Below are 16,756 nucleotides of genomic sequence, written 5' to 3' on the forward strand. Positions count from 1 at the left end.
CACAGGTGAACCATACACATAGTCGGCCTGGTGGGCCATAAATAAATAAAAAGGACACATTGGGTGCAAGTTTTATTGAAAATAGGCCGCCAGTAAGCAAAGCAAAGAAAATGACAACAACTGGAAGAAATAATGATAACCAGCAGAGGGAGCCGAAGAGCAAGAGACACCTGCAGGGTTAGGGGTTGTTGGTTTTATTTTATTCATTGAACAATGGTGACTGCACCGATTGGTGCTTGGGTGTGTATTGGTGCGTTTTTGGGTGCGTTAATGGTGCGTCGATGCAGAGCAGACTGTCTCCCCCCCAGAAAGAACAATTACAGGTCCTGGGTTAGTTTTGTAAATAAAATTAGCGTCAGTGTAAATAATGCTTCCCACCGTCAGTGTATAGTTTGAAGACCATTCCGCAATTCGGTTAACTGTGGGCGTAAGTCTGTTAGGCAGGGTGCAATGGAGCAGCGGGACACATTTATTTATGTTTTAAAACTGCCGCACTCAGGGTCAGGTTAAAAGTAGAGGGAACTACACCTACGTGCCACACTAAGGTAAAAGTAATAGGCCCGGGACGTGCCTAAGGGGAGGAGGGTGCAGTGTTGTGGATATGAGAATGTTTTTTTATTTTGTTGTTGTGGTAAAATGTTGTTGCAAAAGGTTGTAAAATATCACCCCTCCTCCCTCCGTTTGTGGTTGTATAAAGGTCAAAGGGCGTCCCATAGTCCACAAGCATACACGTCAGCCAATCATAGGATATTCATGTTCGATAGTTATATCTTATTCTGTGTTTTAAGATAAGGCTGTGTCTCCCATTAATTGAAATACTCCATTGCACCAGTGAAAGAGAATAGATCCCCTTCCATTCCCATCCCCAGAAATCCCCATTTCCTTCACATCCCCCCTTTCGTGATTGCCGACCCTCGATTGCCATATTACATCCCCTCTCGTCATTGCTGAGCCTCGATTCCCAATCACCTCCCCTCCAATAACCGCCATTGACCACGAGGCTCGAGTCAGGGAAGAAAGGCGTGTCTCCACCTCGTCATAGAGGGGGAGGAGTGAACCAGCCCCGCTCGACCAACCATGAGCCAGGGGTTTGGCTACAGAGGGCGGAGGAAGAGCGGTCGGGGAGGTTCGCAAAGGTTGAGGGGCGGGGGCCTATATAACCCAAGGCAGGGGTGTGGCCAAGAGAGATGAGTTTTTACCGGCAGACACAAGGGAGCCCAAGCCGTGGAGAGGAGTCAGAGAGATTCGCTTTTGCAAGAGACTGGAAGAGTTGAGCTTTTACCAGAGACAAGACGGTTGAGCTTTTACAGAGAAGAGAGAACCCGTCACACCAAGGCTCCACCAAGCTCCGTGTTGGCTCCACCAAGCTCCGTGTTGGCTCCACCAAGCTCCGTGTTGGCTCCACCAAGCTCCGTGTTGGCTCCACCGAGTGTTCCCCTCCACCAAGCTCCGTGTTGGCTCCACCAAGCGTGCACCTCCAGCCGTCCACCTTCTGCCATTCCTGGCATTCCCCGAGTGAGTCAGTGTCTTTGTTTGTGCTGTCCTGGGTAGTTAAGTCAAGTCTGCATAAGCTAATCATTTTCACTGTGTCACCTGCGTCTCATGTGCCTGTAAATAAACGTGCCTGCTTTCTTCTTGCTTATGTGTGTACATAGTAAATAAATTTAGTAGTATTTCCAACTTCTTTGCCTTCGTTTTCCTCTTTGCATTCGTCGTTTTTGTCTTTTCCCCTCATTGGGCAGCTACGGTGCGATACGGCCAAAGTCTGGGTGAATCGGGTGAGTTTTGTTAGGTCGCGGTCTTACACCACCGCTCGGTCTATAACATCTAACCGCGATCTATAACAATATATATATACAGACTTGGCATTTAATATGGAATATGTTTTTTGTGGGGGTGAACTTACTTTTCAAGATGTCTTAGAACCAAAAGTTCATTGGAATTATGTTGAAATTATTCTAGATTTTGTTAATGTGACCTTTAAAAGAAACAAAAACCACATTTGACATTTCGAAACAAATAAATTGATCCTTGAAAGTGATGTAAACTGATATCGAACTCAATTCACGGACAGTACTGTGTTAAACTTCTGTACGTTTTCCAGAAGTATCTCTTTATTTTGCACATTAGCCAAAATTTTTTTTAACAAAAACAAAAGTTAAATTACGACTGGGATTACGGACAGTAAAATTACAGTTCAGTACTTCGTGTAACCCCCACGAGCATTCAGGAGAGCACGTACATGTTGAGGCATGCTGTTCACGAGATTTGCCAAGGTTTGGACAGGAATCGCTTGCCATGCAGTGACAATAGCCTGCTGCAATTCACGCACAGAGGTCGGCTGCTGGTCCAAGTGGTCGATTTGACGCGTTAATTCTGCCCACAAGTTCTCTATTGGATTCATATCCGTGGACATGGCAGGCCACTCCATATGCTCTACACCACGGTCAGCAAGAAAGTGTTGGATCATGCGAGCACGATGAGGCCATGCATTGTCATCTTGGAAGACAAAGTTTCCTCGAAAGGCTACACGAGCAAATGGAAGCAATGTTTCTTCCAGAATGGCCCTGTACTTGAGTTGATTCAGGTTTCCATTCAGAACAACCAGGTCAGTTTTGCCCCCTGCATGAAAAGCAGCCCAAACGGTCACCCCATCACCTCCAGCTTGGACTCTTGGCACGATACAATCTTTGTTGTAGGCTTCATGCAGTTGTCTGCGCACTCGGACGCGGCCATCTTGATGACAGACCAGAAATCTAGACTCGTCACTGAAGATCACGTGATTCCAGTGTCCTGCCTGCCATTGACGGTGCTCTCTGGCCCACTGCAATCGGCGCTGGCGGTGTTGTCTGGTCAGGCGTGGCTTTCTCAGGGGACGCCTGGCACGATAGCCTGCTTGAACCAGTCGTTGGTTGACTAGCCCCCTGGATACAGGCACATTTGTCAGTTGCTGCCACTCAGCCCTAAGCCGATTAGCTGACTTGGTACGGCCAATGCGGACTAACCGGTGCAGCTGGCGATCATCCCTCCTTGTGGTTCTGTGGGGATGTCCTGGCCTCGGTATTGGAGTAGGGACACCCCTCTGAGCATTTCGTTTCAGGATCTTTGACACCTGACCTTGAGTGATGCCATACTGCCGAGCAATAGCATGCTGTTTCATGCCGTAATTTCGTAAAGCCACCACTCCATGACAAACAGCATTGTCGAGTTGACGGACCATCTCCAGAGGAAGCGGCAATAACTTTTGGAGACGTGCAGCAGTTGTTTTCCACTAATACAGAACGCCACAACCCTTGTATACCCGACTGTGAAGCCAATCATCAAATGCACCTGTCCGTACATTTTGCCACGCCACCTGTGATATAATCCTGTTGTTGACTTCTTGCTGCGACAGACAATCAGTGACATGGTTCTTTCAACAAATAAATCACCAAAGTGTAAAAGAAACTCACCAGATTGATATACCGAGTGAATAAAGTAAACCCAAGTCAAGAAAAAAAAAATATTCCATATTAAATGCCAAGTCTGTATATATATATATATATATATATATATATATATATATATATATATATATATATATATATATATATATATATATATATATATATATATATACAGTCACTTGAAAAAGTAAGTACACCACATGTAAAGTTTTGACTTTTTCAACATATTTCAACGTACAGCTATTTGATCTTCATTTCAACAATATTGATAGATAAAGGTGATATAACATAACAAATATCATGAAACATTTACATTTTGTAGTCCATTGTATCTATCTATAATTCCAGTAATCTCTGTGTGTCTGTGTGTCTGTGTGTGTGTCTGTGTGTTTGTCTGTGACCGCTGTTTCTCGACAACCACGGGTCCGATATACTTGAAACTTGCCAGGTATATTGCTGGGGACCCGAGGATGTGCCTTTTCAAGGTTTCATATTAATCGGACAAGTAGTTACCGAGCTATGGCGATTTCTTTACCAAACTCCGCAAGCCGTTCGCTTTGGACCAAACCATTGCATGTAAATAGAGGGGGGGGATTGTCACCGTACTCGCAAGCCGTTCGCTTTGGACCAAACCATTTCATGTAAATAGAGGGGGGGGGGGGGATTGTCACCGTACTCGCAGGCCGTTCGCTTTGGACCAAACCATTTCATGTAAATAGAGGGGGGGGGGGGGGATATAATTTTAGATATATATATATAGTACGGGCATGCCCTAGTAATTTAAATAAACATAAATGCAAATTTCGCATGTGGAAAAAGTAAGTACACCCCTACATTTATCACTACTTCAAATACCTAAAATTAGAATCAGGTGCACCAGCTCAGGTGCAAATGATTAGAACATCGTTAGAGAGGATCTTGGAGGAACCTGTCTTATTTAGACCTCAGACATTTAGTTTGGTTTGCTCTTTGTTGTTGAAGTGTCACCATGCCTAGATCAAAAGAGCTCTCTCAGACCTTCAGAAAGAAGGTTATAGATGCCTACCAGTATGCGAAGGGATTTAAAAAGATCTCCAAATAATTTGAAATCAATCATTCGACTGTCCGGAGATCATCTACAAGTGGAGAAGATTCCAAACAACTGCCAACTTGTTCAGGCCAGGCCGCCCCAGCAAGTTCAGCCCGAGAGCAGACCGCAAGATGCTGAAAGAAGTCTCTAAGAACCCCAGAATGTCATCACGGGACCTACAGGTAGCTCTTGCCACTGTTGATGTCAAAGTGCATGAGTCTACCATTAGAAAGAGGCTGCACAAATTTGATCTACATGGGAGGTGTGCCAGGAGGAAACCTTTGCTGTCCAGAAAGAACATCAGGGCAAGACTAAAGTTTGCCAATGAAAACTGAGGCAAAGACCAGCACTTCTGGAACAATGTGCTCTGGACAGATGAGTCAAAGGTAGAGCTATTTCGCCACAGTACCAGAAGACATGTTTGGCGAAAACCAAAGACAGCATTTGACCACAAGAACCTGATACCAACTGTGAAGCATGGTGGTGGAAATATTATGGTTTGGGGCAGCTTTGCTGCATCAGGGCCGGGGCAGCTCACCATCATAGAATCCACTATGAATTCTTCATTGTATCAGAGGGTGCTTGAGGATAATGTGAGGCCATCTGTCGGAAAGTTGAAGCTCAACCGAAGGTGGACCTTGCAACATGACAATGACCCTAAACATACCAGTAAACCCACCAAGGAATGGCTGAAAAGAAAGAAATGGAGGGTTCTGGAATGGCCAAGTCAAAGCCCGGATCTAAATCGCATCGAGATGTTGTGGGGGGATTTGAAACGAGCTGTGCATGCAAGAAACCCCTCAAACATCGCACAGCTGAAAGAATTCTGCATGGAGGAGTGGGCAAAAATTTCTCCCAGTCGATGTCAGAGACTGGTGGACAGTAAGAAGAAACGTCTACTTGAGGTTGTTCCTGCCAAAGGGGACAATACCACCTATTAGAGCCAAGGGTGTACTTACTTCTTCCACATGCGAAATTTGCATTTATGTTTATTTAAATTATACAATGGACTACAAAATGTAAATGTTTCATGATATTTGTTATGTTATATCACCTTTATCTATCAATATTGTTGAAATGAAGATCAACTAGTTGTATGTTGAAATATGTTGAAAAAGTCAACTTTACATGGGGTGTACTTACTTTTTCACGTACCTGTGTATATATATATATCTTGTGTGACGGGCACCAAATTTTTTCCTAGATGTTTTAAAAAAAAATTTGGTTCGGGCCTCGAATCCCACTCCTGACACCAATTGTTACGGATCGCGGTTAGATGTTGTTTCGACCGAGCGGTGGTGTATTACCGCGACCTAACAGTTATTCCCCGACTAGACCCCGATTCCACCCAAACGTTGACCAAATCGCGCTATGCTAAATCAATGATGGAAAGGACACAACGACTGGGATAGATGAAACGACGCAAGGGGTACAGTTCTCAAGACCTCCGGAGGAGGATATAATTACAGTGGGGGAGAAAAGGGGTAGATTACAAGGTAGTGAGGTAAAGGCACAGAAGAGATAGGCACTTAATTACAGTCTTATCTTATCCCAGACAGACCACAGACAAACGGAACAAGGCTGACTTACACAGGGATTGATGGCAGGGAAGGACAGGTAGTTCGATAGCACAAGGTGCACCTTGGCTCGGGGACAGGATCAAGCACGGTCCAAGAGATGCAGGGAGGCCTCACAGCGCTCGGAGGTGGCGTCTTTCTTTCTCCAAGCTCAGCGCGCATCTGACGTCACCTCCCTCTTCCTGCGCATGCTCAGCGGGGAGTGACACACCCTCGGCTGGTTGGCTCCGCCCCAGATGGGACCGGTCTGCCGCTTCCATTGGGTGCGGGGGTTACCGGGCTCCGCCCTTGACGAGGAGCTGACAGTGAGCCCCTATTTGGTAACCCCGTCGAGCACATGTTCGATGGCGGCTCGCTGGGAAGGCCTCATGCCCTCCCAACACCCCCTACCAACCAAGCCGGAGTGAGGACGCGCACTCCCTGTGCACGCCGCTGCCGTTGCTGTTGTTGTTGTTGCTGAACCGTGAGGAAGAGCTGCGGGGAGGTATTGGGAGGTCCTAAACTTCCTAACGGTGCCATACAATCACATTCTGGTGCAACGAAGGGTCAGAATTAATGGAAACGAGTCCTTAACTGACATAGACGAAGAATAACGAGCAAGATGTCCTATAGTTGTCTTACATGAGATGCGGTGAACCTGGGCACGACATTTAATGGGGGAAATAGGGAGAGGTCGGGTCTACAGAGTGTTGTTTACAGAAAATGGGACTAGGGAATGGGGGATTGGGGATAGTTGGGAAGTATTGAGGAAATAGGGGAATATTTACAAGCGGATATGGATGGATGCAAATCCCATATCCGCAACATTGCACCCTTCTCTACCTTGGGGCGTCCCGACCCGATAAATTTTTACCTACGTTAGTGTGGCACTCAGATGTAGTTCCCTCTACTATTAACTCAACCCTGAGTGCGACAGTTTTACAGATGTTCACAAATGAGTAAATATGTCCCCCTGCGACGTTGCACCCTTCTCCTAACAGAAACACACCCACAGGATAACCGAATCGTGGAAAGCATCCTCAAACTAAACATACAGCCGGTAGGGAGCATCATTTATACAAGACTGATATTTACACTACGATCCAGGACCTGTTCTTTGAGGAACACATGCAGATGTTATGCATAGAGAGAGAGAGCACGCATGCCAGCATCGATACACCAACCCACGAGTGCCCTGTGGCCCTACGGCCTTTAATAATGTGCAGAGCACCCCGTCCAAGCACCAAAAGCACCACCCCATACGCACAGTCAGCACCATCCGGTGCACCAATAAAGTGTTCATAGTCACCGGTGGTGTCGCAGCCGGCCGATGTTCTGCCGCTGGTCTTGCCTTCTTGGAGTGCACTTGGCCTTCTGGCTTCTTTAGAAATAAAGAAAGGCGCCAACCGCGTCCATTTCTAAATTGTGGCCATCAGGGGGGCCAACTAAAAGTGGTTCACCTGTATGGCATAGGTGCCACGTTGACCCAGAGGTCCATCCACGGGTGGTGCTTGACCGCCAAAGAACTGCGGTCCATTGTGGGCGGCCACCAAAATTGCGGTCCATATGGTGTATCGATCCAGGCAGCAAGCAGCGGAAGTACAGGCCCACAACTGCGGAGCCAGCACCTCTCTCTCCTCTCTCTCTGCCCCAAAGCCAGATCCTCGGAGGTGGGAGACAAAAGAAGACAAGTGAGTAAGGTGGTAAGGGCGCAAAAGTGCACGCAATACTAGGTAATGCACACTGGGGGCACATGGGAACCAGGTGAGACAGGTACGTTCCTACCGTACGCCCCCCCCCACCAGGTAACCTACATTGCCCCTCCCTTACCCCTTACTGTATCCACAAAACACAACACTACCCAAAAACATCTACTTTACACATCAACAAACGTCCCTACTGTCTTCCCCGTTCCTCCCATAAACCAAATTCGTCTTCTCTCCCTCCTAACCAATCAAATTTGCCATTTCCAACTCTCATCAAAATTTGCCATCTCCAACTCAACATCAAAATTTGCCATCACCAATTCATCATCAGTCCCTCCTAAGGAGGGAGAGATGGAATCACCCCAATGTCTCATCCACGTCGTGATGCGTCTCACAAATCCACACAGCAATTCTCCTTTCCTGCAACACAGAACAAAGGAACACAGGTGTGGAGTCATCATCATCACCTCAGGTAAGTGGCTGCGTATGGTGCGACAGGTTCATCAATCCTAACTATTTCCTAAATGACGTTAACAACTTTACATTACCCGGGGTCTTTCTCTGCCAACCCATTGGCCAACTTACACTATGGGTTCTAAAAACCAATTCCCATTGACCAAACTGTGGTGCTTCTCAAGTTGGGGTCTCACTCCCCCGATTCATCACTCGGTGCCCCCGCACAATTTTGGTGGCTGGGTCGTGTGACGCTCCCAGCTGGTCCGCCCACCTGCACACCTCCACCACTGTTGTTGCCTACCGAGCTCACCTGCTCCTCACCCTAACCTAACTAACTGGGGAAGGCCCTCTCGCACTCTCACCCCCTCAGTGCCCTCTCTGGCACGGGCTGCCCAATCCACACCCGGGATCCTCAGGCACCCACTGACACTAACGGCTCCCAGAGCCCACCTGCGGCCTCACCTGGCCGACATCTAACAGTGGCGGAGTGCCCAACCATTCACACTCATACTAACAGGCCACACGACCAGCCAATTTCACCACACCAATGCACCCATCCACAATACCATTCTGCAACCGCACCACAAATGCCAATATCCAACCACAATTTACCTATACCTTCTAACTATTCTTTAAACTACCCTCCCCGGGTACTCGTGAAAAGGGGTCCACTCTTCCCCCATCCACACCTTCGCACCATGCACACCACTCCATACCACTTACTCCAACTCTCTCCACACCACTCATTCTCTGCTCCATATATTCCACACACCTGTACTTGCACACCTGTGCTCTCATGCTTGGTGCCGCCTGCACCCTTCTCTCCCCCAAGCGCATTCGCGCTGATCCACAACACTCACTACTCATACACTGCTCCACACACCTGTCCAGTTCTCACACAGCATCATCTCATCTAACTACTCCCCTCTGAAACTTGCGCTTCCCAGTCGTCCCTTTAAACTATTGCGCTCCCTCGTCATTATCGTCCACTAAGCTACTACGTCCCCACTACAGGTACCAAGTCTCCTACTTAAATCTTGTCACCTACGAGGCGAGGCAATGCTGTATGCTCCCGGGGTCTGCCGGGGGGGTGTCTGGGGTCGGCTAACCCGCTCCCCCCTGGGCGGAGTTGAGGACCTCAACCGCCGGGGATCATCCCGGCGCGTGGCTCGACAGTGCCGCGCCAGGTGACCCAGACGGTTGCAAGTATAGCACCTCACCTGATAAGGTGCTTGTCTCCGGAATTCCAAATTTTCCCCCCTGAAGGTCCGAATTGGATTATCCGCTCGTGGTCCACCGCGGGCCACCTCCGGGGCCGCCTGCCATGGTCCAGGTCCCGCCAGGCGCTGGTCCACCAGCCTCCGGACCATGCCCGCCAGGTCAGGACTCACGTCGGGGGCGGGCCCCCTAGGGGGTCCTCCTTCCATCGGGGGTCCCACCTGGCGGACCGCCACTGCATGACGCTCGCTCCCCCGGGCCAGGGGCCTCGCTGCTTCCCAACAGGCTGCAGCGTCAGCCGCCTGGCTCAGAGTCTGCGGGCGCCACATGGCGAGCTGTTGCCGGAGCTCAATATCCGGGAGGGCCTGGATAAAATGGTCCAGCGCCAGGCTTTCCCAGGAATCCGCTGCCATGTTAGCATGTGCGATCCCCACTGCGCGGCGAATGTCGTGGGCTAGTTCCCCGATGGCTTCCTGGGGCTTGCGTTTTCGCAGCGCGAGCTGAGCTTTAACAAGCTCGCTCTGCTGTTCAATGCCGAATCGATTAATTAGGGCGTCGCGGAGGGCTGGCAGGGTGAGAGCACCCGGTGGTAATGCCGTCAGCACCTCCGCCGCCACGCCGCGCAATGCGGCCACCAGGTGTACTCCACCTTCGTCCTCACCCCAACCGTTGCCCTTACACACACAGTCAAACTGCGCCAGGTACGCGCGTAGATCACTCTTGCCGTCATACGGCGCGAGTGGGACCTTGTGGGACCACCTCGTATGCGAGTCGTTGCCCGCCTGCCGGACCCCGTGCGTCGCCCCTTGCGGGGTCAGCGCGGGGCCGAACCGGCCGGGCCCCCACAGTACATTACCCCCAAGGGGCTCCCGTGCCTCCACTGTCCCTCTAAAAACTACCCCTGTTGGTGTCGATGCATGGGTCACACTTCCGCAACCCGCTACCCATTCCATACCACCACAACCTTGCTCACTCACACCTCGCACCTCTCCCATCACCGGACCCTCTCGCTCGCACCCTCGTTCCATACCCTCCGGACCAGCCATACACCTCACTCTTGGCCTCTCACGAACATCCGGGTCGATCTCGACCCCCAAGCTTATTAAATCACCTGGCGCATCATACGCACGACCATATTGGTCACCACTTACACCGGGTCCTCTTTCTCTTCGCTTCTCCTCCATCACCTGCGAATCCCTCATCCGGTTAATGAGCACATCATCACGATCCGAACACAGACTTTGGACCAATTCTTTTACTTCCTCCTTTATCTCTTTCTTATCCTCTCTCCGTCGCTTCTTAATTTCGCTCACCCCTTCTTCCACTTCTTCTAATTTCTGCTTCACCTCCTTCATCTCCTCGTGCGCCCCCTTAAGTTCTTCCTCTAACTCCACCTTATTTTTTTCTATGTGCTCCCGCACCTCCCGCTCTTTAACCTCCATCACCTCTACCACCTTGTTCATTTTCCTCGTCAGGTCCTCATGTACCGTCTGACACTCTTTTTTAATTACCCCTACGTCCTTTTTCATCTCCTTCTGTGTCGATTTTAAACCCTCTATTACCGCTGTGTTCTTCTTTACCTGGTCCCCCAACTCCTTTTGTCCCACTGTCAGTTGTTCTACTCCCAGCGTCAACTCCTCTATACCACCTTGCAATTTTACAGTCCCCTTTCTCACCTCCTTCTCCATGCGCTCCTTACAGTGCCTCACCTCCTCGCGCACTCCTCCGACCTCCTCACTCACTCCTCTTCTGATCTCCTCTCCCATCACTTGCATCTCCTGCCCAGATGCCACCCTCATCTGCTCCATTTCCTCCCTGTGAGCATCCAATTTAGTTTCTACCCCCATTCTGACCCCCTCTATCTGCTGCCCCATTTTTTAAACTTCCCTTTCCGCTTGGTCCCTCATGTCCCTCAATTTGCCTTCCATACTGTTTTCTAACCCCTCTAACCCCTCTTTCATCCCTTCCATTTGATTCTCTTGAGCGGCCATTCTGTTTTCTACCCCCGTTAACCCCTCCTGTATTTCCCCTAATCTATTGTCTAATCCCTCTATTCTACTCCCTAACCCTCCGATCTGGGCCCCCATCCTTTGTTCTAACCGTTCCCCCATTTCTCCCATTTTGCCCCCCAATCGCTCTCTATCAGCCCTCATTTGCTCACTCTGAGCATCCATCCGGTTCCCCATTACCCCCATCATTCTGCTTTCCATTTCTTCGCTATTCTTGTCCATAAGGGCCTTCATTTGTATAAAAAAAAGGTTCACATCCACCAACGGCGCTGCTACGGTCGCGGGCGCAGTCGCCGTAGCCATGTACGAGGCGCCATTTTGCGCGCCCGTAACCTCGTGCGCGAGGACGCCATTTTGCGAACCTGCCGCCCTCACTGCTTCGCTCTCCTCATGTCTCTCAATTTGGTCCTGGATCGACCCTGCCTCACTCTCCTCTACCGGAACCCAGCCGTCTTGATCTGCCATAGCGCGACTTTCAAAATTCGGGTTTTTTGTAAAACAAAATCATAATTTCGGTGTCTTTATAATTTTGACCAAATTTTTTCCTAGATGTTTTTTTTAAAAATTTGGTTCGGGCCTCGAATCTCACTCCTCGACACCAATTGTTACGGATCGCGGTTAGATGTTATTTCGACCGAGCGGTGGTGTATTACCGCGACCTAACAGTTATTCCCCGACTAGACCCCGATTCCACCCAAATGTTGACCGCGCAAACCCAAACCAAACCGCGCAACCCAAACCGCGCAAACCCAAACCAAATTCCACCCAAACGTTGACCCAAACGTTGACCGCGTTTTGAAATAAATACGCGCGCGGGGAACGACCTTCCGAAAAGTGGATGTCGGAGGTCGACGAAATGGAGGTGCGTAGCGAGGCCTCCGTCAGCGTTGGGAGTGAGCCGGAAATAGGGGAATTTGATGTAGAGGTGAGCCTTGGAACCTCCCTCGTCCCGAGCACCAACTTATCCCCCTCCCCAACCGGGGAGTCGGGAGCAGTAGGAACGGCCCCGACAACCGACCAGATGTTGGGTCAATTGCTTCGAAAAATGGAAGGGATGGAAAATAACATTAAAAATAAAATGGAGTCGCAGGGGAAGGAATGGAGGGAAGGACTGAAGGACATGAGTGACCAAATTAATGGATTGAAAGGGGAAATGAATGCTCAGAACGAGCAATTGGAGAACAAAATTAATGCCCAAACAAAAAACATGGAGGGGCAAATGGGTAGATTAGAGGAGGGTTTGAAAGAACAGATCGAAGGGATGGAAGGAAATTTGGAATGTGAGAGTTGTAATGGGGAATGTTTCCCACATTCTGGCCTGGTTGTTTATCGGGACCGTGTGGATGTCACAACACCCCAACCGGGGGATGAATTTGGAATTGTGCAGCACCAGGGCGGTGGTGCGGAGCAAGTGGTGGCAAAGAAGGTTTCGAAGAAAGCCGTTTCCAAGGTGTCTCGGGGAATAACTGTTAGGTCGCGGTAATACACCACCGCTCGGTCGAAATAACATCTAACCGCGATCTGTAACAATTGGTGTCGAGGAGTGAGATACGAGGCCCGAAGCGCGCTTAACGCGCTCAAAATTACAAGCAGTTGGAAATTGTTTTGTTTTACAAAAAACCCGAATTTTGAAAGTCGCGCTATGGCAGATCAAGACGGCTGGGTTCCGGTAGAGGAGAGTGAGGCAGGGTCGATCCAGGACCAAATTGAGGGACAAGAGGCGAGCGAAGCAGTGAGGGCGGCAGGTTCGCAAAATGGCGTCCTCGCGCACGAGGTTTCGGGCGCACAAGATGGCGTCCTCGCGCACGTGGGTGTAGCGGCACCAAATTTTGCCGCGCCCGTGACCGTAGCAGTACCAAATTGCGCTGCGCCCGTGGTCGCGGCAGCCGAGCCAGAGATGCCAGAGTACATGCGAGTCTTTATGATTCAAATGATGGCAAAAATGGATGCTCAGGGGGAGCGATTGGAGGGCCAAATGAGAGCTGATAGTGAGCAAATGAGGGCTGATAGTGAGCGATTGGGGGGCAGAATGGGGGGCAAAATGGGAGAAATGGGGGAACGGTTAGAACAAAGGATGGGGTCCAATAGCGAGAAATTGAGGGATGACATGGGAAACCAGATCGGGGGTTTAAGGAATGACATGGGGGCCCAGATCGGAGGGTTAGGGAGTAGAATAGAGGGATTAGACAATAGATTAGGGGAAATACAGGAGGGGTTAACGGGGGTAGAAAACAGAATGGCCGCTCAAGAGAATCAAATGGAAGGGATGAAAAAGGGGTTAGAGGGGTTAGAAAACAGTATGGAAGGCAAATTGAGGGACATGAGGGACCAAGCGGAAAGGGAAGTTAAAAAAATGGGGCAGCAGATAGAGGGGGTCAGAATGGGGGTAGAAACTAAATTGGATGCTCACAGGGAGGAAATGGAGCAGATGAGGGTGGCATCTGGGCAGGAGATGCAAGTGATGGGAGAGGAGATCAGAAGAGGTGTGAGTGAGGAGGTCGGAGGAGTGCGCGAGGAGGTGAGGCACTGTAAGGAGCGCATGGAGAAGGAGGTGAGAAAGGGGACTGTAAAATTGCAAGGTGGTATAGAGGAGTTGACGCTGGGAGTAGAACAACTGACAGTGGGACAAAAGGAGTTGGGGGACCAGGTAAAGAAGAACACAGCGGTAATAGAGGGTTTAAAAGCGACACAGAAGGAGATGAAAAAGGACGTAGGGGTAATTAAAAAAGAGTGTCAGACGGTACATGAAGACCTGACGAGGAAAATGAACAAGGTGGTAGAGGTGATGGAGGTTAAAGAGCGGGAGGTGCGGGAGCACATATAAAAAAATAAGGTGGAGTTAGAGGAAGAACTTAAGGGGGCGCACGAGGAGATGAAGGAGGTGAAGCAGAAATTAGAAGAAGTGGAAGAAGGGGTGAGCGAAATTAAGAAGCGACGGAGAGAGGATAAGAAAGAGATAAAGGAGGAAGTAAAAGAATTGGTCCAAAGTCTGTGTTCGGATCGTGATGATGTGCTCATTAACCGGATGAGGGATTCGCAGGTGATGGAGGAGAAGCGAAGAGAAAGAGGACCCGGTGTAAGTGGTGACCAATATGGTCGTGCGTATGATGCGCCAGGTGATTTAATAAGCTTGGGGGTCGAGATGGACCCGGATGTTCGTGAGAGGCCAAGAGTGAGGTGTATGGCTGGTCCAGAGGGTATGGAACGAGGGTGCGAGCGAGAGGGTCCGGTGATGGGAGAGGTGCGAGGTGTGAGTGAGCAAGGTTGTGGTGGTATGGAATGGGTAGCGGGTTGCGGAAGTGTGACCCATGCATCGACACCAACAGGGGTAGTTTTTAGAGGGACAGGGGAGGCACGGGAGCCCCTTGGGGGTAATGTACTGTGGGGGCCCGGCCGGTTCGGCCCCGTGCTGACCCCGCAAGGGGCGACGCACGGGGTCCGGCAGGCGGGCAACGACTCGCATACGAGGTGGTCCCACAAGGTCCCACTCGCGCCGTATGACGGCAAGAGTGATCTACGCGCGTACCTGGCGCAGTTTGACTGTGTGTGTAAGGGCAACGGTTGGGGTGAGGACGAAGGTGGAGTACACCTGGTGGCCGCATTGCACGGCGCGGCGGCGGAGGTGCTGACGGCATTACCACCGGGTGCTCTCACCCTGCCAGCCCTCCGCGACGCCCTAATTAATCGATTCGGCATTGAACAGCAGAGCGAGCTTGTTAAAGCTCAGCTCGCGCTGCGAAAACGCAAGCCCCAGGAAGCCATCGGGGAACTTGCCCACGACATTCGCCGCGCAGTGGGGATCGCACATGCTAACATGGCAGCGGATTCCCGGGAAAGCCTGGCGCTGGACCATTTTATCCAGGCCCTCCCGGATATTGAGCTCCGGCAAGAGCTCGCCATGTGGCGCCCGCAGACTCTGAGCCAGGCGGCTGACGCTGCAGCCTGTTGGGAAGCAGCGAGGCCCCTGGCCCGGGGGAGTGAGCGTCACGCAATGGCGGTCCGCCAGGTGGGACCCCCGATGGAGGGCGGACCCCTTAGGGGGCCTGCCCCCGACGTGAGTCCTGACCTGGCGGGCATGGTCCGGAGGCTGGTGGACCAGTGCCTGGCGGGACCTGCACCATGGCAGGCGGCCCCGGAGGTGGCCCGCGGTGGACCACGAGCGGGTAATCCAATTCGGACCTTCAGGGGGGGAAATTGGGAATTCCGGAGACAAGCACCTTATCAGGTGAGGTGCTATACTTGCAACCGTCTGGGTCACCTGGCGCGGCACTGTCGAGCCACGCGCCGGGATGATCCCCGGCGGTTGAGGTCCTTAACTCCGCCCAGGGGGGAGCGGGTTAGCCGACCCCAGACACCCCCCCGCCAGACCCCGGGAAACTAGAAGGCCTTACACCGGCGAGCAGGCGCCCCCGTGGATTGCCTCGGCTTTAGATGCCGAGGCGGGACCCAGTACCTCTGAATAAGGGGGGCTTATTAGTGCCAGAGGACTGGGGGATTGATGAGCGATGGGCCCGGTGGGTAAGGGTGGCATCCCTGCCACCCTTCCCATGAAGGGGGGCAAAGGAGCACTAGCTTATGGGGTGTATGGCAGTGAAAACTAGCCCGGGTGGGTTAGGATATTGTGTGTAGGGATCTAGCGAAGATGACATTAGGTAACGTTAAGGTTAGTTCGTGACAAGGATACCTGTAGAGGGGACGCAGGTAGATTAGAGTGGATGATAATGACGAGGGAGCGCAATAGTTTAAGGGAAGACGGAGAAGCGCAAGTTTCAGAGGGGAGTAGTTAGATGAGATGATGCTGTGTGAGAACTGGACAGGTGTGTGGAGCAGTGTATGAGTAGGGAGTGTTGTGGATCAGCGCGAATGCGCTTGGGGGAGAGAAGGGTGCAGGCGGCACCAAGTATGAGAGCACAGGTGTGCAAGTACAGGTGTGTGGAATATATGGAGCAGAGAATGAGTGGTGTGGAGAGAGTTGGAGTAAGTGGTATGGAGTGGTGTGCGTGGTGCGAAGGTGTGGATGGGGGAAGAGTGGACCCCCATCACGGATACCCGGGGCGGGTAGTGTAAGTGTTAGGTAGAGGGTATAGGTAAATTGTGGTTGGATATTGGCATTTGTGGTGCGGATGCAGAATGGTATTGTGGATGGGTGCATTGGTGTGGTGAAATTGGCTGGTTGTGTGGCCTGTTAGTATGAGTGTGAATGGTTGGGCACTCCGCCACTGTTAGATGTCGGCCAGGTGAGGCCGCAGGTGGGCTCTGGGAGCCGTTAGTGTCAGTGGGTGCCTGAGGATCCCGG

The sequence above is a fragment of the Myxine glutinosa genome, chromosome 10 (assembly GCF_964187855.1).
Source record: "Myxine glutinosa chromosome 10, kmMyxGlut1.1, whole genome shotgun sequence".
NCBI classification, from domain to species: Eukaryota; Metazoa; Chordata; class Myxini; order Myxiniformes; family Myxinidae; genus Myxine; species Myxine glutinosa.